This window comes from Strix uralensis, chromosome 10, assembly GCF_047716275.1.
Source record: "Strix uralensis isolate ZFMK-TIS-50842 chromosome 10, bStrUra1, whole genome shotgun sequence".
Lineage (NCBI taxonomy): Eukaryota > Metazoa > Chordata > Aves > Strigiformes > Strigidae > Strix > Strix uralensis.
In genome coordinates, this window is record NC_133981.1 from 22,578,198 (window position 1) to 22,598,708 (window position 20,511).

The 20,511-nt window shown below is 37.7% G+C and overlaps 1 protein-coding gene across 1 annotated transcript in view; it reads left to right on the forward strand.

Annotated features, from left to right (window-relative positions):
• The first annotated feature begins 6,173 nt into the window (after window positions 1-6,173).
• PPARG (peroxisome proliferator activated receptor gamma) overlaps window positions 6,174-20,511 on the forward strand; it is a 63,027-nt gene continuing 48,689 nt past the window's right edge. The window contains exon 1 of the mRNA XM_074879728.1: window positions 6,174-6,185. The gene's annotated coding sequence lies outside the window, so the exon portion shown is untranslated. The remainder of the gene's footprint in view (window positions 6,186-20,511) is intronic.

Sequence of the window (20,511 nt, forward strand, 5' to 3'; positions counted from 1 at the left end):
CTGTCAGTAGTCTCACGCTACTGCCTGTGAATCCATGTGTAAAAGTTAGAAGCCAGAGTTTTGCGTGTGTTTGGTTGCAGTATACCTCAGTGGTCACGACTTCTGTGGAAAAAGGAGCCTCTGCAATACATTTTGTGAGATGTAAGAAAAGGATGCTCCCATTTTATTGTTATGCCACTCCTCCTGGTGATTCTTTCAGAAATAACATTACTAAAATGACATAATTTTAGGATGTTTAGCATTATAATCATATATATTAATTACAAAGACAGGAAATGGCTTTATTTAGTCTTAGGTCTTGTTATTGAAAGCCATGCAACCCATTGGCTGTAAAGACTAATGAAGGTATTTCAGTTAACATAATTAAATCTGTAGGATAGTCTGAACGCCATCAAATTCTCTTTCAGTCTTTGCTATCTATATCTGTCCTAAAGAATTACAAAATGTTTAAAATGTTTGTAAGTATCTAGGTATTTAAACCTAATTTACCAGGTATTTGAAAGACACACCAAACTCCTTGGTTTCAACCACTCCAGAGTTTTCCTCTGTAATAGAAATAAAAGTTGTGGTAACATAAGCATGAGATCCACGCTGCTGTGGCTGCAATGCTGAGAAACTCATCCTGAAGGCTAGGCAGTATACCAGGAGATGCTCTTGATTCCATGACTTTCGCTGGGATTTAGTAGCTGCAGTGTATACTGGTTTTCTACAGAGTCATCATTTAGTTGACCAACAGTATTTCCTACATCTATCCAGAGCACCCTGGAGATTAGGGTAAAATATGTAAAAAGCAGGGATTTTAAAAATAGTATTTCAAATTAATTCCATCACAACAATGTATAAAAACTATAAAACAGGACAAAGGTTATAGGAAATGGAAGTACCAAGATAATCTTCACACAATCCTCCAAAAGAAACAATGGGAGGGAGGGAATTAATTATTTTTTAACAGTTATGACTGGGTAAATACCACACAACTACCTTTCTCACACTCTTACAAAGAAAACTCGGTTCTCTCCATGAACAAATGTTTAACTGGAACGTGGAAGCAAAGTGCTCTAGATGCTTTACATTAAAATTTGCACTTCTGAGTTGTTAGTCTTCTTTACTAGAATCAATGAATTGCTGTGTGAGAGACATAGCAAATTACATGAAAGCAATTACATTAGGAATGTAAGTTTTGACCTGCGGATACAGTTATACACAAAGTCCTTTTATGAGCCTAAAATGATTGTATAAACGCTAAAGACTTCAGTCTTGCAGTGCTTTAGCAATGTAAGTATTATTTCCATTTTATATATGAGTAAAATGAGGCACAGCTAAGTGACTGAGACAGTGACCCACAGGAAGTCAGTGACACAACCAGGAATAGAACCCAGACCTCTCAGCAGCTAGTCCCATGCTTTAACCACAAGACTAGCCACCTCCTTCCCATCTTATATTAGCTCAACTCTTAAGTCTTGGTTGCATCAGCTACTAATTTAAGATGTCTAAGCATGTACAACTGTAAAAATCTGAATTTCTGAAGCTGAGTTATGTTCATAAATCTGTCTTAACTTAATCACCCAAGAAATTAAGATAAATTGTTTTTAAATGAGACTCAAAATGACCATAAACTTTTAGTTGCTTCAAAATGATTCCTTCAGAAGTAAATTTCTGATGGATTAACAAATCTGACGGATAGCAGTATATGCCTGAGTTCTTTATTCCTATGTATTCTTTTGCCTGCTGTCTGTGTGTGATATGCACTTGGATCTGTTTGATCTGAATGCGACTAGAACGTGAAGATAATATCCAATTACAGAAGAACCAGACAATCCTGGAGAGAAAGTTATTCTCTTCAAGAGAGAATGAAATCAGAGAAGTCAAGAGTTGGGGAGAGACCAAAGATCATGAAAAAAAAAAATATAATTAGAGGTAGGCAGGCTGGTGTGATCTTGGCTTTACTGAATTTAAAGCAGGTATGGTTTGGATTTTATTCTCTTTTTATCTAAGCCTCAAAGTTCAGGAAAAGGAGGATTATTTCTAGTTTAAAGGGTTCTTGTTTTGACCCGCTCTACAGTTATCTATGAAAAATCTGCATTATGCCTAGTCCTATCACTTTTGCTGGATCCGAGGCACAGCATGCTAAATGCAGTATAACAATACTGGAGTACGATCCCCAAAGAGTTTGGAATCATACCAAGGGATAGTCCTCTATCATCACTTAAAGAAATGCAGTTTATACTATAGGTTTTGCCATATATTCATATAAAATGCCCCTGATGGCAGTTGAAACCTTCTGATTTCCTTCAAGTAAAACTGCGTCCATGTAAAATGTGAAAACTGAAGATAGGAGTATGGTGGAATATTATGAAATACTTTTTACAAACATATCTTTCCAGATCAAAAACTGCCAATAAAGACAGAGTAAGATATGCCAAGACAAAGTTCTTGTTATCAATAAATGAACACCAGATATCTAAATTAAAAATTTACACAGCCCAAGAGAAAGTACACAGGGTAACTTTAAAAAAGGCAGCAATACAGTAGTTTTTTAGCTTAAACTCCATTACCAATGCAATTTCCACAATCAGAACTTGTTCTTCTGACTGCTAGATTTACAGTTGCACTGCTAGTGTATGAGATTGCCCTCTAGATGTTGAAAGTTTGGCTAGATAATTTTTCATTCTATCCAGAATACTGAGATGGGACACACTCCGTGATTTGTGATTTTAAACTTCTGTAATGCACCTAGAGACTTAAAGCACAGACACAATGGAAACATCAAAATAAAGTAAAAGTTGGAACTAGAACGTTTGCAGAGAGAGGAAGAGGTATAAATCTTTCACCTCTATATCCTTATAAGATTTCTACCCTTTTCAAGCCAGTCATAAAAATCACAGTATCATAGACAGGGTCTCTTTAATATATTCATTGTTCTAACCTCGGATCAAACCATAAAACCCTACCTGGCATACCTTAGAACCTGTTGTACAAAAATTTGTTCATTGAGATGGAAAAGAGAAATAAAAATGTTTAAGGGAGGTTATTTGGTCCATACTAATACCCTTATCCATCTCAAGATTCCACAAAGTACTCTTTTTTCAGTGGGACTATTTTTGCCATATGATTCAATTTAATCTGCCTCAAATTTTCTTAATAATGAAAATTAGTAATATACACTCAGTAATAAGCGTATGCAGAAATAAGATTTTTTTTTCAGATGCATCAAACTCTTCAAAGTCTTACCATGAAAAACTGCATGATTAAAAGTAATATAAAATGCAATTCTTTTACATGAAAAGAACTAACTAGCGCTTTTATATCCAATAAGAAAAACAAAGCATAATTGATCTTTTGTGAAGACAAGTTATCATCTAATTTTAAAACTGATGCTGAGAGGTCTTTTTCTTCTTCTCTTTGAACTTAGGGAAGAATTGCCCATGATTCAGGAAGGCCTGAGCCTGACATTTCATTCTTATTTCATAACACTTAAAGGCCCCAGCCAAATTTAGGAATTCTCTCAGATAAGCAGGGGAGAAAGTCCACATAATCAAAAACTGTGCAGTCAAATAATGCAAACAAAAGCTGTATGAGAAATTGATAATTTCTTTATTATGACCATTTCATTACTGTATAAAGAGACTCTGGAATTAATTATAGAATAGACAATATATTTGTAGCCTATTTTATTTCTTTACCAATACGAATATGATTGGCTTTCTATGTTCCATGTGTGGAAAAAAACCCACTATTTGTTGATAAAGAAAAATAGATTAATTCAAGTTATAAATAAGGCATGTTTTCTGTTACCAGAGAAAATGTATGGGTTCTTCATCTCTTGATTCTTCAAATTAAGATTAGCTGTCTTCCTAAAAGAAACATTAAATGAGGTACCAAACACTACCTAAAAACCTGTGTTAAGCATGAAATCAGACTAAGTAATTTTTTTCCCTTCCTGTCTCAAGCTGTTAAAATGTATATTTACAAAACCTAAGTAATTTGTACACAAGTCAGCATTACTGTTTCTGATATATATTTTATGAGTTCTGTTCAAAGGATGAACTTGCTGAAAGAATATGCTTATCACAGAAATAAAATTTTATGGTATTTGTAATACTTCTCTGAAAGCCCTGTTTGGCTGACTCCTCTGGGATGAGTTAGATATGCCTATTTTGTCCATGCAATTTAATTAAAATCTAAACTATGCTTTGCATTTCTGCTTTACTTCTGAATTTATTAAAAGTCTAAGTTCAAAGTGTGAGTTAATAGTCACAATCAGATGTTCATTAATACCTGCCAATTTTTGGAACGCTCCCAGTTTCATGCAGTTTTAAAAAATTTGCATGTTAAAGCCTAGATTTTTGGGAGGGCTCCTCTATTATTCAGACACTTAAACTAAATGGGTATATTCTCCAGCAGTTCGCAGAGAGAACAGTGTTGTTTCTGCTCTCAGCAGAGCTAAATCTGAACTCTGTGGAGGTAACCAGCTTAACTTTACCTGAGATATTGCTCTAAAATGGTTAGAAATGCTAATAATTTGGATATTTAAGCTTCTGTTAGATTATTTTAGCCACATTTGCCTGTTTATTCATTCATGGCATCTTGAGCTAATTCTGAGATTTTGTTTTACTTGGTTTTAGTACTTGGCTCCTAATTCTGAATTATTACTGAGTTATTATTCTGAAGTATTACAGAATAGGTATTACTGCAGTATGTAAAAAAACAAAAAAACCCAACAAAACAATAAAAACCCACAAACACAGAAGAAGAAGAAAACAAAAAACCACCCCACCTTACAAACAAGAGATTTCCACATTTCTAGGGCTAAAAAATTCAGACGGAGGGAAAAGCATGAATTGCAAAAAATTCCTTGATATGTCAAGGCAGAAGTAACACCTACTTCAAGCCTATACAAATAGACAGTTCTCATAAAAATTAACACAAGGCTTCAAGCCTCTGCAGACAGAAAGATGGTTCTCATAAACAAAACGCTGTAGGCGATGTTAGTATCTATAAGTAGACCAGGTACTTTGACGTATTCAGCTGTAATCTATAAATTGCCTTCAGTATACAAATAATAAAGCAAATGTAGGCTCTCTTTCAAAATGCTTGATGACTAAGAACCATAATGAGGCAAATTTAGGATCCTTTGAATCTTCTAATGATGTCCAAGAGATCAAGAGTTTTTAAAGATAAACTATCGTATCCTGGGGCATCTTGACTTACAAGATGACTCTCTAAAGCCTGTTGATCTTACGGGTTTTTTTTCACATCTAACTTCTTTTTAAGAGAATCAGAGGGTGAAATAGAAGGAGGTGACATGCTTGTTTGAACTTGCTCTCTCTTGAGACTTACCGAACATAGCCTATGCCATTTCTCTCTGCATTCCTGGGAGGGGGGTTAAAGCGGGGAGAGAGAATCTGTAGCTAAAAAAAAGTGAGGGAAAAAAGAATTTCATTTACCTCTGTTACTGCTAAGAATCTTTTCAGAAAAGCCTTTACTCCTGTCAGGAGGATACAAAGTGATGTGGGGTGCCCAAACCAACTACACGCAGCGCAGAGAGGAGTGAGCTGGAGAACGGGAATGCAAAAGAGAAAGCAGTTAGCGGCCGGAAAAACCGAATTTTCAGTTACGGGAGATTACAGAGAGCAGAGATCAAATTCCAGCCGCACTCCGGGGCCCGCGGGCTGCCCTCAGGTACGCGCTTGTGATTTCGCTCGGCGGGCAGGGACCCGGCGGGAGCTGGCTCGGGGGAACGGACGGGCGCTGAAGGGGAGAGGAAGGAGAAGCAGCGCCTCCGCCTCCGCCTCCTCCTCCTCCTCCTCCTCACCGACCCGCTCCCGCTCCGCGTCCGACTCTTGCCCCGTCCCTCTGGCTGCGCGGCCCCGCCGCCGCCCCCCCGTAGCTCAACCGCGGGTCCCGCCGCGCGCCCCCGCCCCGTCCCGCCCCCCGCCCGGGCCGCGGTAGTCCCGAGCCGCGCAGCCCCCCGAGCCCCCGCTCCCGCTCCGCTGCCGCCGGCGGCTCGCCCCGCAGCGCCCGGCGTGTGGGCCGGCGGGAGGCGGTGCCCGGCCCGCGGAGGCGGCGCCTGGTCGGTAGGACGGGCCGAGCCGGGGAGTTTATCCCACTAGAAGGGAACAGTTTCTCCCGCGGAGACTTGACAGCGCCAGGTCAGTGCGGGCTGTGGGGGACCGTCCCCCGAGGTGAGGGGGCCGGCGGAGGCGTGAGGAGAGCTCCGGGATGAGGGAGACGGGGAGGGCGGGGGGGGGCTTGTGCGGGCGCCCCCGTCGGAAGAGGGGCCGGCGGGGACTCGGGGCTCGGCGGGGGGTGCTGCCGGGGGCGCGGGGAAGCGGGAGCTGCGCCCCGGGCCGGGGGGAGGGCTGAGCCTCGTGCCGCGGGGCCGGGGGTGCTGGGGGCGGCGGGGCAGGAAGGCGGCTCGGCGGGAGCGGGAGCGGGAGCGCGGGGCTTTTCCTGGAGCGGAGGGGCGAAGCGGAGCGTCGAGGGGGTGCGAGGCACGGCCCTGAGGGCAGAGGGGCCGCCCGCACAGGCTGCCGGTGCCCGCGGGGGCTGTGAGGGGGTGAGGCTGCTCCGCGGCGGGCGGGAGCGGGGCGGCGGGAGCCAGGAGCCCCGCGGCGAGGGCTCCCGGTGCCCCGCGGCGCGGGCCGGCGGCAGGCCGGGCCCCGGAGCCCCCGGGCCGGCGGCGAGCGTGGGCGCTGTGTCCATGGTGCTGTACGCGGGGCTGGGCAGGCGGGCCGGGCGGCCGTGACTCACGGGGACCAGCCCCGGTCCCGCCGAGAGGAGGGTGCCGGGGAGCGGGCACGGCACGGGAGGGGCCATCTCCTGCCGGCGGAGCGGCGGGATGGGGATGAAGGGGCCGGCGGGGCGGGAGGCCCCTTCGTACTACGGTGGGGAAGGGAGCGGACAGGGAAGTCTTGGTGCGCACCTGGCTAATTCACTTAATGAATGAACAGACTTTTTTTTTTTTTTTTTTTTCTTTCAAAATTTCTCAACCGCAGAAAGTCGGGGAGCCTTTCTCAGCCTGCAACAACTGAGATGCTATGTTGAAATGTGCTATGTCTTGATGGCATGCCTCAGGTTCGCAGGAGCATTTTGTAATCTTCCTGGTGTCATTTCTCTCCAGGGTATTCTACAACTGGAGAGTGCAAGTTCCTGGGGTGTTGTAACTTTGTGGCACTTGTGTACACATGACAATACAATGCTGACTTAACAGTGATGTATTTATTAATATCAGTGACGTAAGACTGGTATTTATTCTGATTAAAAGCTCAGGAAATTATCAATTTCTTCATGTACTGTGGCGCCTAGGATCCTTTAAATAAGAAGGATCAATTATAATTACCCTTGAAATAACTAGGGTGATGGGCTAGCCTTGTATTTCTGACTTGCTGCCCCATCTCTGAACAAGCTTTTGCTGTGGAACATGATTGTAACGTTCCATTTAAAAAATGTGTGTACAAAACAAAATTCTGGTACCAATTAGTCCATAATTTAATCAGTAATTTACCCTTTAAAAGGTTACTATAATTTGTTACTAGTTAACTAAAAATTCCCAGTGTACACCAAGTAACTATGACATATGATACTCAGAGCTCTTCTTTCATACGTTGTACTCCCCTTCATATCAGAATTTGTTGCATGAAGTTGTGTGTTTGACATCATTATTCTCTTTGGCTGTCACAAAAAAAAAAAAATGCTGCAAAAATTGCTTAGAGATTTAATTATGAGATTATAAGAACTCACTCTTAGCAGTGTGTTAAGGCATGTGGTACAATATAAGCATGGACTTGTCAAGGGGAGAGAGAGTTGAAAAAACAGTTGGCATGGACTTTGAATGATAACCAATCAGAAATATAATGTAAAGGTATTTTTACACAGGCAGCTTTTGAATTTGAATGCTCTTAGGCATCAGTTTTGTAAAATATCTCATTAACTGTTAGTGGTTCAGAGGTTATATATCTGTAAACAGCCTTAAGATAGTGTGTGTTTCTTAGAAATGACTCAATGTCAAATTCCTGGATAATACAATTTATTAAACATCAGCTTTCAAAGAACTTCCTTTACAACATAGAATATACAAATAGTTCTTTACCTCCTGATATAAATTTGTATTTCATATAATAAATTATCACAAAAAATGAAGCTGGCAAAATACTAGAATTTAGCGGAAGAATACTGAAGGTATGCCTTTTAACCTTCCTTATGATACTGACAAAAAAACCCCACTCTCAACACTGCTCCTAAACCTGGCTCTTCTGTGAATTTTTTTAAATAACCATAAGTCCGTTTCTAAGTCAATAAAATAAATTTAGGCCCAGCTTCAATTACTGTCAGTATAATTTTCCACTTATAGCAATGGCTAATAAAATGAATCTCGCATAAAGTTATATTGTAAAAACAAGGAAAAGTTTAAAAGTAGAACAAAAACTCGGTTGTGTACAAAGCTGGACTAAATAATGATAAGTACAGTCAAATGATTTTTTTCACCTTGATTGCTGAGGCCCTCTTTTGGTTTTTGATTAGGGTTTGTTTTTTGGGGTTTTTTTACATATAATCTGCTCAGAATAGTGTTGAATATATTTACTAACCATTTTTTGTAGCCTAATTGTGAATCACTAGTTGTGCATATTTGGTATTCAGAATTTGAGTTTCTTTTACTAGCTTTTGTCACAAGGGTTATTCCTGTGTTCTCCTCTGGCATGCAGTAAAGCAGTTTCCAGTGCAGTTACTTATGAGAAATTAAAATACAATTATAAATTCTCCATGCTCGGTTCTTTTGAAGTCATGGATACCATACTTTCCATTAGTTATTGCTATTAGTTCCATTTTTTAATCACTGATAAACTTACTGAATTTAACATGATATTAGATGATGAGTGCTAATTATTCCATGCTGTATTTCCACAATGATGTATAACAGCAAGGATCTATTTTTCAGGTACTTCATACCAAATGTTCTTTGTGTGTCAGTTAACTTTTTGTGAATTTACAAAAGAAAAAGTTAGAAATAATCCAAAGCAAGAGAACATTGTTATACTCAAGCCCTATATACCCATGCACAAACAGAAGTTGGGGGTTCCCATTAACAGGTCAATCCTTAAGGATTTAATTTAACTGTTACAGAGAACTTGGAAAAAATCTCCCCCCTCGCTCCCTTTTTTTTTCCCTGTGGAGGCATTTCCAAGGCAGAATGGAAAATGAAAGAGCCACAAGATTTGTCTCCAGATATTTAGATTCCCAGGAATATGAAATGTAAATTGATTCCTATATTAAATGATAAACCTCTTCCATTTCTTTTGCCTGTTCCCCCCCAACGCCCTGCTTTTTTTTTTTTTTTTAATGAAAGATAGTCTGTCTTTTTTCAGTTGTACTTTCTTTCAGATTCCAGTGACAATGTAGAAAATGCAGGTGCTAAGCAAATTGTCACCCTAGTGGTACTAGCACCTGCAGTGAGTGGGGTTTGGGATGCTTTCAGATCTTGCAGGTATAAGGAGATATGAAGGATACGAAGGAGAAAATACATGTGGCAACCGTAGGAAAGACTAGGTTTCTCCTTCAGCATCAGGTCTTCTACTGCAACATGGGCTTCTCCTTTGCCTGTTGCTACAAAGATGTCAGCTCTTCTCACACCACAAGGCAAATATACAACTAAATCTTTTGTAAGCTTTTTTTTTTTTTTTTAAAAAAAAGCAAGGCCTAGTCAGCAGTCTTCATATCTGAAGATTTTTGCAGAACTTCAGTCAATTTGATCTGATTCACATTTTTCTCCCACTCCACCCACACCTTCCATTAAATTATTTGGCCTGTTTGTCCTCTTCTAAACACTCTATGGAATTGAACTAAACAATTACATCATTCTACAATTAAAACTCATGATACATGAACTATATAGATATTTTTAATTACCTGTGTTGCAGTAGTACCTAGCAGCCTAGTCAAGGTTGGGGCCATCTTGTATTCACTCAAATGAAAAGATTGTCCCTATCCTTAATACTCTATTACTTATGACATGAGAATGCCAATAGTTACAAATTTACAATGGAGACACAGTGTAGCAGTGAGATTGATGCAAAAATTTTAATTTAAAATGTCAGTGTTCTGGTTTATGCTTACAACAGTAATAGATTATTGCAATGGCAATAGATTCTAATCTGCATCATGACAAATACAAAAAAATTAGGTATATGTGTGTGATAAGAAATCCCCAAACTTACAGGACCCTCCCCCCCCCCGCCCCCAACTTCTAAGCAGCACCCTATTGTCTAAATACAGCTGGTTTTACTTTGCAGTTTGACTAGATTTCACTGCAAATAGAAAAAATATCCTGTTTAGAAAGGGGATGATAAGTAACTACCTCAAAAGCCAGGTTGTGAATTTCTGGAATCAACTAGCAGATGATGCTTTGTGGACTTGCATAAGCCACCCCCTTCCCTCATGACTAAGCAGATCACCTCCATGCCATGCAGTCTGCACATTCAGGACAAAGTCTATGAATTCAAGTCTATGAATCCCAAAGTCTACTCTGCTGGTTGATAATTAGCAATTTAAAAAACACAAAGCTTACGTAGCTTTGTGTGTGTACGTTCAGGCACAAGTATGCTTGATGACTGCTAAGATGAACATGTATGTATGGTTATGTACATACTTATAGGGGATATGCGTGTGTAGGTAATGTATTAACCCTGTGTTATAGAATGGCTTCCTACTTATCTCAGTAACGTTAAAAGGCTATATATAACATCTGATAACACAGCATAATCAATATTGAATAATATACCAACAGAGAAATATACAGAACATTCCACAGTATCAAAAAAAGATGATGCTGGTGTATTGGAAGATGCAGAGATTCTAGAAAAAAAATCCCAGCGTCATTCAGGTCAGTGGTGGTTCTGCTGTTTCAGTAGGGTCAGGTTTGCAATCTACACGCAGTGATAGAAATTTTCTCCTACATACAGCTTGCTTCCATGCCCTTCCTAGTGAGTTAGTCTGTGGGTTTAGTATACTGAAGATACAGGATCCAACTCTAAATGAATTGCTGTTTGCTCAGAGAATAAATGCCTGAAATTTAAGAACCATGAATATATATTATAGCAAAAGCCCTACATATTTTTCTTTAAATTATTTAAGAAATGCCAGTGTAACAGGAGTAGTATATTTATCTGCCTCTTGTTCTGGAATTTATGTGATAAATTTCTTAATGTATTTTAACTCTAAATGAAATACTTACATTTTGATACAGACATTGCAGTTGGTATTAGTTCATTCTAGACCTTCAAATTAGACATGAGTTCTAGTTTTGGTCTTACAACAGCTATTATGGGAGGAAAATATTATGCTTCGTGCTGTTTTATGGGTTATTGGAATTTCATGAGCTCCATGGGGACTCATGTCTTTCCTCTTTATCACAAATCTGATTGTGGCACATTTTAGATTCCCTTTTGCCAGAATCCTCTACTTTTTTATAGAAGACCTCCAGCTACGATTCCTCTAACTTACCTGTATGTATGTATAAAATTCTAAATATGTTATTTTCATACAAACACTTCTAGCTGTCATGGAATAGGCACATAGAATAAGTGAGAGTGATGGAAGTTTTCTTATTGCGTGTTGTGTTTTTCCCTGAGTTTAAGCAAATTACTTTTCCGAGAATTTCATATTTGCACGAAGTAGCCCTGCCCAGAATTATGGTCTTGTCTTAAACTTTTTACACAATATGTGATTATGCTGCATTGTATAAAATAGGATTTTATGTTATAATATTACATTAGAAGTCCGTAGTACTTGTGTGTTTGTTTAGATTTATTGAGCAGAGATGTTGTGTAACTGCTGTAACTATTCATGGTTGTGTAGCAGCAATTCTGAAGTTTGAGAAGCTTTGAACTTAGGTTGCTATTACATACAAATAGAATGGTGTACGTTTTCAATATTTATGCTAGGGGAATATTTTGATATTGCTGTGAAATACGTTCTCAACCATGGTGGTTTGAAACATGTCAGACTACCAAAAGAGTCACTCTGTTACACCAAAAAAAGGAACTATGAAAAGAAAAATGTTAATTACAGGCCTTAACACTCACACCAAGATCTTCTAGTAGGGGTGGTCAGAAAAACAGGTTTTGCTACCTAGACCTGGTGCTTTGTGGTGCTATCTAATATGGGGGCTTGTGGAAAAATGCAGCCACTTCTATTTACTGCCTTTCATAATGTACATACTTCCTCATGATAGGTTTAGGTACTGACTTTTTATGTCTACAGTAAATAAAACTGAAGAGTTTATCCTTTCATCTTGAATATGTTTTACTTGCAGTTACTGTTCACTGTTCCCTACAGTGGTATTTCAGCTACAAAATTTTATGCTGAATTTCAGTTTTTAAGCTTAATAGAAGCATGTTATTATGTGGTATATTGCTAAATTGATTTTTAATCCTACCTAAGAATGTAAAAAAGATATAAAGCCAAATTTTATTTTCAGTTACACCCAGAGAAATCTATAGATAAACAAGTACAGAAGTACCTGAGGGTAAAAGGTTGCTTTATTTACACAGAATTTTATCTGTATTCTCTAACCTTATTCAGGACCATATTTAATGGACTCATGAAAAATTCTGAAGAGGCCACAGGCTGAGGTTCTCAATCCCTCCAGGATGAAGAAAAATTATTTTATCTGTTTGCTTTCTAGCTGGTAGCGTGTGTGAAACAAATCTCTTGCACTGACCTAGTGATGTAGATATTCCTCCGATTCTGCTAAAGTTAACCACTGATAGCGGATGGATTTACTTGATTTACTTCATTGAATCACTGAAGTTCTGTGAGGATTTTACTGTATTTCTTCTCTATCATCACTCCTGGATGCCATCATTTGCACTTGAACTGCATATCTGAGATGCCTTATTTGTACATCAAGGCATGTTAGCATATTTGACTTTTAAAATTATTAGAAATATTAAGAAAAGCAGACTAGTGTTTTATTTATTTTAAATATCCCATAGTAACTGTCAACATAAAAAGAGTTTGACAAATGACTGCATATTGCAAGACACTCATAAAGGTGTAGATTGTTTTTAAGTTTTGTCTAGAAGAGTGTGGAAACAAAAGTTCTGCAAATATGCTTTCACTTTCAGAACTTCCAGCTGTTGCTGAAGATGGTTTGAGATGATAAACAAGATGAAACTTTAAGCTTTGTTTAGAACTAAAGGATCAGTTCTCTGAATGAAATAAGCACTATTAAAAAGGTTTATTTTCCTGGATTTTATATTTTTTTTACATTTACACTAGAGGTATTGCCAGAATTGCTAGATTGGCCTGGAGTTAGGTTATTTAGTAAAGATCTCAGCTAAGTATGAGTTGCTACAATTAACTACAGAATAAGTTTCAAAATTAGTATTACAAAAGTTTATTATGACAGGGCTTAAGTTTAAAATAGGAAATAAGCAAATATTGAAGAATTACTTTGAAAGATTCAGGTTTTTAACAATGGGTTTAAAGTATTTTTCATTATCAAGGCAATGCAAAATAATTTCCCAAAATCCTGTGGAAGCTTAATTAGTAGTTCCTAGCTTGCCTTTTTTTTTTTTTTTTTTTTTTTTTTTTAAATTATTTGGATGTTCTCACTTAAGAAATGCTATTGCAAGCAAATTCCCTACTTGCTCTCCATGATTAGCTTGCCAGTTGATATTGGTTCTGTTTTGCAAGATTCTTGGAGTATTGGCTGAGATGTGAGCTTGCCAATTGTCTTGAACTGGTCAATTGTTTTTGTGATGCGAAGAACATTATGGCATGATGAATAAGAGACCCAAGAGGGTTCCTTACACAGTTTCCTTTGGGCACTGCCCAAAGACTTGTTCTTTGGGTCTGCCTCATGTGATCAGGCTGGCTAACTTCACCCAGTTAAATTGGGTGCGGCAGATATTTATTATGTTCACAATATCTTGTTTAGTTTGGGTTTTTTTGCAGTAATCCAATACCCCAATACCTTGTATAAAATATACACTTGAAATCATCACGCTGGTTTAGGTTTCACTCAGGCTAGATAGGATAAAACATCAGGTTATGCAAGTTACTTTCTGACATAGGTAATGACATTTTCTTAGACCAGGGTTACTAATTTATTGAGAAATAGTTGTTACAGCACAGTTGTCATAGGCAGGAATTCTTGACGGTGCTTGAAGAAGTACCAGAAAACCCTTCAGTATCAAGAACCCATTTTTCCTCCAACAAAGATATTTTCTTGTAGACACATCTTCTTGAAAATTTTTGGTAATGAAAATCTCAATCCAAAAATAGAATATTAAAAATATGTTTTTCCCCACAAACTTATCTTTGTTTTAATTTATATAAAAATCACTTAGCATGCTAATACTCACAGTATCTGATCCCATTATCAAATGAATCTGTCTAATGGTCTATCATTTTCATTGTTCTGTGCATTGGAATATGGTATCTGTCAAATTTTTAATGAGTCACATTTTTGTTAAGAAAGGCATTTTTTTTATGCAAGAAGTGTTACATGCAGTACAGCGGCCCTCTGAGCTGTACACAATATGCTGTTTCATCTTTCATGATGTAATACTGAGGATGTGGAAGTCATGTGCGTTTCTTTCCATTCTTTTTTTGGGTCACCAGGGTGCCAATTCTGAGTAGGTGAGAGATCAAATGAAAACCCAGAAAACTGCTTTCCGTATATTTTATCAATTCTTTTTTTAAAAGATAAAAATATTATCAACAGTGTTCTGCTTCTTTACGAATGAAAATATCCATAAACCAAAATTTGTGCAATGTTAACATAGGCTCTGGCTTTAAAATGTTGTGAAATAGCTAGAATATCTTTAATCTTAATAGAGGCTACTGGTGTTCAGTATGATTAGATTAATTGCAGTGGTGGATTAAGACAGGCATCTAAGGCCAATGTGGGACTTTGGAGGCCCAGAAGAGAAGAGAGTTGGGAAAAAGTGAAAAAACTGTCCATAATGAATATCGGGAAAGGAAATGAATTAATTAATTAAAGGAAATTTTGAAGGAAGACAGTGAGAAGATTGGCTAAGACTGTTGTTTTTCTTTATTTATTTAGCCCTTTTAATGTTTGCCAAAGAAGGTATTAAAACTCAAGGAAATTATTTTAAAAGACAGATGTTTGAATTTCTTTCTCAAAGTTTAAAGTTTGTTGTTGGAACCTTCTTGATTTTGAATTCTTCTCTCTGGTCTCTTATGAGATTTTCAGCTTTTCTTGGTTTAAGATATGCTGACAATGCCATAACGTGGTCTTTCACTGTATTTTGGCATTCCTACTCATTGTTCTTTTTCTGCCCAAGTTTGCTCTGTTTTTTAAATCTAGCTTTATTTATTACTCCTCTGAGAACAGGAACTGTCTGATATGCTAACAACAAGTGACAGCTTTCCTGTCACTAAGGACAGGAGAACAGGCAGTGAATATTGCTGAAGTCTGAGGTAAGTTTAGAATAACAATAACTTGTACTTACACTAAATTTGATATACTGTAGTGTGACTATATTCTCTGACGCAGGCTGTGCAGCAGATTCCTGTCTCCTCCCCCATCCACTAACAGGAAGGCACAGCACAATGTTATACAGCATGTGGCAATTTTAAATTTCTGCTGAAGCTTGACCCTTAGACAGGAGGGTGACTCTTTTCTTGTCACTGACGAAATAACTGTACTATGAATCTCCTTATAATGCCAGAATGAATGGATTTAAATTAAAAAACCACAACAAATTGGTAGATACGAAAACAGTGAGAGACAGTAGGGTCATCTCTCCCTTTTCTTCCCAAATCTGCATTTTGAAGGGAAGAATAAAGGAAGGAAAAGCTTTGCGGTGAATTAGGTGAGAGACCCAGTGTAAGGGAAAGAGACAAAGTAGAGAGAAACTCTAACTGTCCTGTAAAGAAAGCAGAAAAAAAGCAAGGAGGAAGAAGAAATTGATGCAGATATGGTTGCCACTTTCCTGACAATTACTCCAGGAAGTGCTAATGAATGTAGTAATTATACCTGGCAGTCTCTCTGTGGGAGAAAGGAATTCTTTGGACTTCAAAAGGTAAGAGTGATAGAGTGCTCGTTTAGCTGTGAATATGGAACTTACATAAAGACAATGTAGGCTAAATAGCACTGTTTTCTGATTTCACTATGTCATATAAATTGTTGTATATCTCATCAAAGAAAGCATCTTCTGAATAAGAATTTTTGAAATTAAATTGGAGAAAAAAAGTTGGAAAATCTACTGCAGTAGTTGAGTAGTTGAGTGCAGAAGTTGAATGTTGCATTGGAAAGAGATAATGACAGAGCCCACAGGATTTTCCTCCCTTCATCTTTGATGATTCTTAACAGGTTCCCTTATGCCTTTTGATGCTGTACAGTCCATCTGAAGAATAGTCAGTGTTCTTCTACAACCATAGGGTATGTGGGTTATTTTGACTGTGAGAAGCTAGGAGTGATTTTGAGGTGCTTGTTGTATCTAGGTTGTTGTTACCTGTTCTCAGAGCAGAAGACAAGCAGTTTCCAGTTTGCCATTTTTATATTGTGGACTTCTGAAGTAGCAAAATATTCCTTCTGTTTTCATGTGACACAATGATAGATAGGTAAATGCCTGTTAGATGTCAGTTACAGGAATTGGATAATTTTACTTGCTTTGTCTGCCTGAGTATCAAGAATGTAACTTGTATCTTAGAGTTTTCCATCTCTGCAGTTTATTTTTGCACAGATATATTATTTCACTGAAATGAAGTGTGAATTTAGGAAAAATAGTTCAGTACTTTTTATATTAGTTCTCTATGAAATGGTGTACAAAGGGAATGCACGTTTGGTGAGGTAAGAGTCCTAGAGTCTTATTCACATTCATGCTTATGCTGAACGCCTTCAGAGTTGCATGCTTCCCCTTCCTGAAAGCTAAGAGTACCTACTACATGTATTGGCAGCTTGAAGGCAGAAAGTGGGACTACATTTAGGAAAAAAAGCTGATACAAAATTAAATAAATTGGTGAATTTGAGTAAAAACCAAACAAAACCCCAAAGCATTTATGTTCTCTAGTCTCAGAGAAGTCCAACTGAACTCAAAGCTAGATCCACACTAGTAAATTTAAAAGTGCTCTAACTTGGCACGGGCTCAGGAACTGGATTGTTAAATGGTTAAATTCTTAGAATTGTCCCTGGTCCAGTTTTAGCTCAGCCACCTAAGAGCCATTCAAACATTTTCCAGAAATACTTTGGGAGTTAGCATGAGCCATGGACCATTTGCAACAGACCATTGAGGTATTGCCACCCAGTTTTGATGACTGAGAGTCTGATAATGTGAGTGAAACACGTACGGCCAGAGTGAGAGTCCTGGTACTCTAGTTTTTAGTATAGCTGAAACTGAATTGGCTTTAATGCCTCTCAGATTCATTATAACTTCCTGCCTATGGACCAAGATGAGCTGTGCTTAGTGTTCCATTCATAGATTTTTAGCTCTAAAAAATTAATGATTTATAACTTGGAGATCTTTGTAAGCTTGGAAGTTTATGACACAAAAGAAAGAAATGTTAAGTTGTTTATCTGGCAAAGTAGAGGCTGTAGATGGTTGTCATTTTATGACAAGAAAAATTATGTAAGTCATTTTAGTCTATGTTGTCTGTCCATTTGGCTGTCATATAAATAAAAGGGCATATAACATAAAGCCCAAAATCTTTAAAAATACTCCTAAAATTGTTTTCTAACTCCTGATGAAGGATCAAGTTGTTATCAGAGCTTGTGTTGCATGATGGCAAAGTTCTCTCTCTATTTATACATCTGTCCTGAGCAGATGTTAGTAAAACACTTGTATATGACATAGTTATTACTCTGAAAAATATGGAAAATAATTTGAAATTTTTACTGTCCTACTGCCTGTTCCAAGAACTATAGATAACTAACACTGTAACTCACCTTTAAAGAATACATTACAACTTGTTTGTGCTGAAAATTCCTTTTGGCTCAAGTGAAAGTACACAATGCAAACAAAGTTATGAAATGTGTACACAAGGTGTGAGTAGATGGTTGTACTTGTGTATCACTTTATGGTCCTGATCCTTCAGGGTAGTCAGCGCGATCAGACCTTTATGCTCACCATCTCATTGATTTGAATGGGATTACAAATGAATATTAGGGCCAAACCAGACTGATTTTCCCCAACTAGTGTCAACAAATAAATCATGGATTTTTTTATTATTTAAATAGAAAGCACAGAATTGTAAAATCTAAACAGATGAACCTGTATTTTAAGACTTGAAGATTTGAGAGCTAAAATATTTGACAATGTGGCCACTATTTCAAACCTCATTTCTGTTGTAAAAGTTGATTAAATATTTTGACTGTCAAAATCCTTTCAACTGTGTCACGATTCAATTAAAGGAGCAGAAAATACCAAGTTTTGTTAAGACTTAAAGATACGGCAAGAACCTACTATAGGTAATTAAACTGATGAAGCATTCCAGAAGAAATATAGAGTAAGTTACAACATTTTTCAAGAGGATGAGGCACTGACTTACTAATAAGAATACTACAAATGAGACACCCAAAGCACAATGTAAGATGAAAATTTTAATATTTTAATTTCAAGTAATTGACTGGCAATCTCAGAAACAGCAGGCAGAGAAATAGGTTCTGTTTACCTTTGCAAGAAGGACATTGTCTTGAATATGGGAAACTAGAGATGGGGGAAAGCACTGCATGAAAACTATTTATATAGGAAAAATACCCCAGGGCTCCTCAATCCCTTTTGTAATTCTTAATTAAAGAGAAATTTTTAAAGTAATTTTTTAAAAACAAACCAGTGTCATTTTTAACCCACCCCAGACCGGATTAAGTCAGCACCTTGTTACACGTGGTGTACGCAGCAGCACAACCACAGCCAGTCTAAACTGGATCAGGAAGAGTAATCCAGAAATGCAAAGTTCCGTAAGATCATTTCCTGTTTTCTGAATCTTGAAGGTGTATTTTTTTCAAAATGCTCCACCTTGGAAAGTCTTAGCTGAAACAGGAATTAAACCATAAAAAATGGATATCTGGGGGGTTTGTTAAATCAAATCAGATTTTTCAAACTTAAATGATTTGTAACGAAGCTAAGAGTAGCACAGAAGGAGAAATAAAGGAAATAGTGTGTGTATTGTCCCGACTGTTAAAGATGATTATTCTGTCCTTATACAAATTGTTCAGTTGAACAGTAGAACCAATTAAGTTAGTTTCCTATGGATATGTCTTTGGGGAATTTTTCGTTTGGATTTTCTGATATTTATTACAGGGCGAGCTCAAACTGTTGCCCTTTCAGTGGTCACACTAACAACAGTTTAGGCATATTGTGTTAAAACTCCTCTACATTATAGTCAGTTCTGGCTGGAACAAGCCAATGTTTTCTAAAGCTATTGGGGTAAAGAGACCAACAAGGACACACAATAAGGAACAGCGAATATTATAAGCCTTGTTTCTTTAGGATTACATTTCTCAAATGAAAATCCAGGCTTTTAATGGTCATTATTTGAATCAATCTGTTAAACAAATACCGATATTTTTATACTATGGTTCAAATTGCACTTGAGTCTGGATTTTGAAGTATTCTGCATACCTTTGGGAGGTAGTAGCCATCTTTAGGAGCCACTGAAATACGGAACTTCTTAGAAAGACCTTTCAGAATGAGGCTGTGTCTTAGTTAATATTCCTACAAGGAACTGGAAACACCAGAAATCCCACAGGCAAATATGTTCCCTTTTGGTAAATTAATCATGGCTTCCAGAGCAGAAGGCACAGAAAAGCATCTAAACATTTTCAGTTTATTCTTAATTACTTTGTCAATCTTTTGAAATTTCCTTTCCTCTGTGTTTGAACCACCAACTGTTGTTCAAAATTGTTCCAAATCATAAATTCATATACCCTGAAACTTTTTAAAGAGAATAAAAAAGCAGTTTGTGGCCTCTGGGAGAGTAAATTCCAGGGTTAATTTATAACTAAAGCAAATGTATCTATAAAAAGAAGACAAGCTCCATAAGAAATATGTTAACAAATGACAAGAAAAAAGAGGCTTGATAAAGGTATCAGAACTTGTTTGGCACCAGTGATTTTATGACTGAGGAATTCAATTATAGGTGTGTTGGGAATACCAAATCACAATTCTTTAAATTACTAATGGGAGACAAAGCTCTTTATCATGGCCTGAATGTGTTCACATGAAATGTTCAGTCCTGCCCTCTGTAAATAAACTTTTAGTGCTTACACTATGCATCTGCATTGAGAGTCTATGTCACCAGAGTAGAAAGATACGCAATTTCTGTTGAATCACTTTTCAAACATGCGTGCTGATACACTCCTCTATTAGAAATGATGCTAGCCAACAGATTTCTTCCTGGAATTTTGTAGTGTTCAGCTTGTAATTTTTTCCTTCTATATTATTAGCATTTTTCTAGAATCTTGGTAGATTTGTTTGCAGAAAAGTTAAGTATATATGGCATCAGTTTACAGTGATATGCAGTAAATCATATCAGTTTGGATTT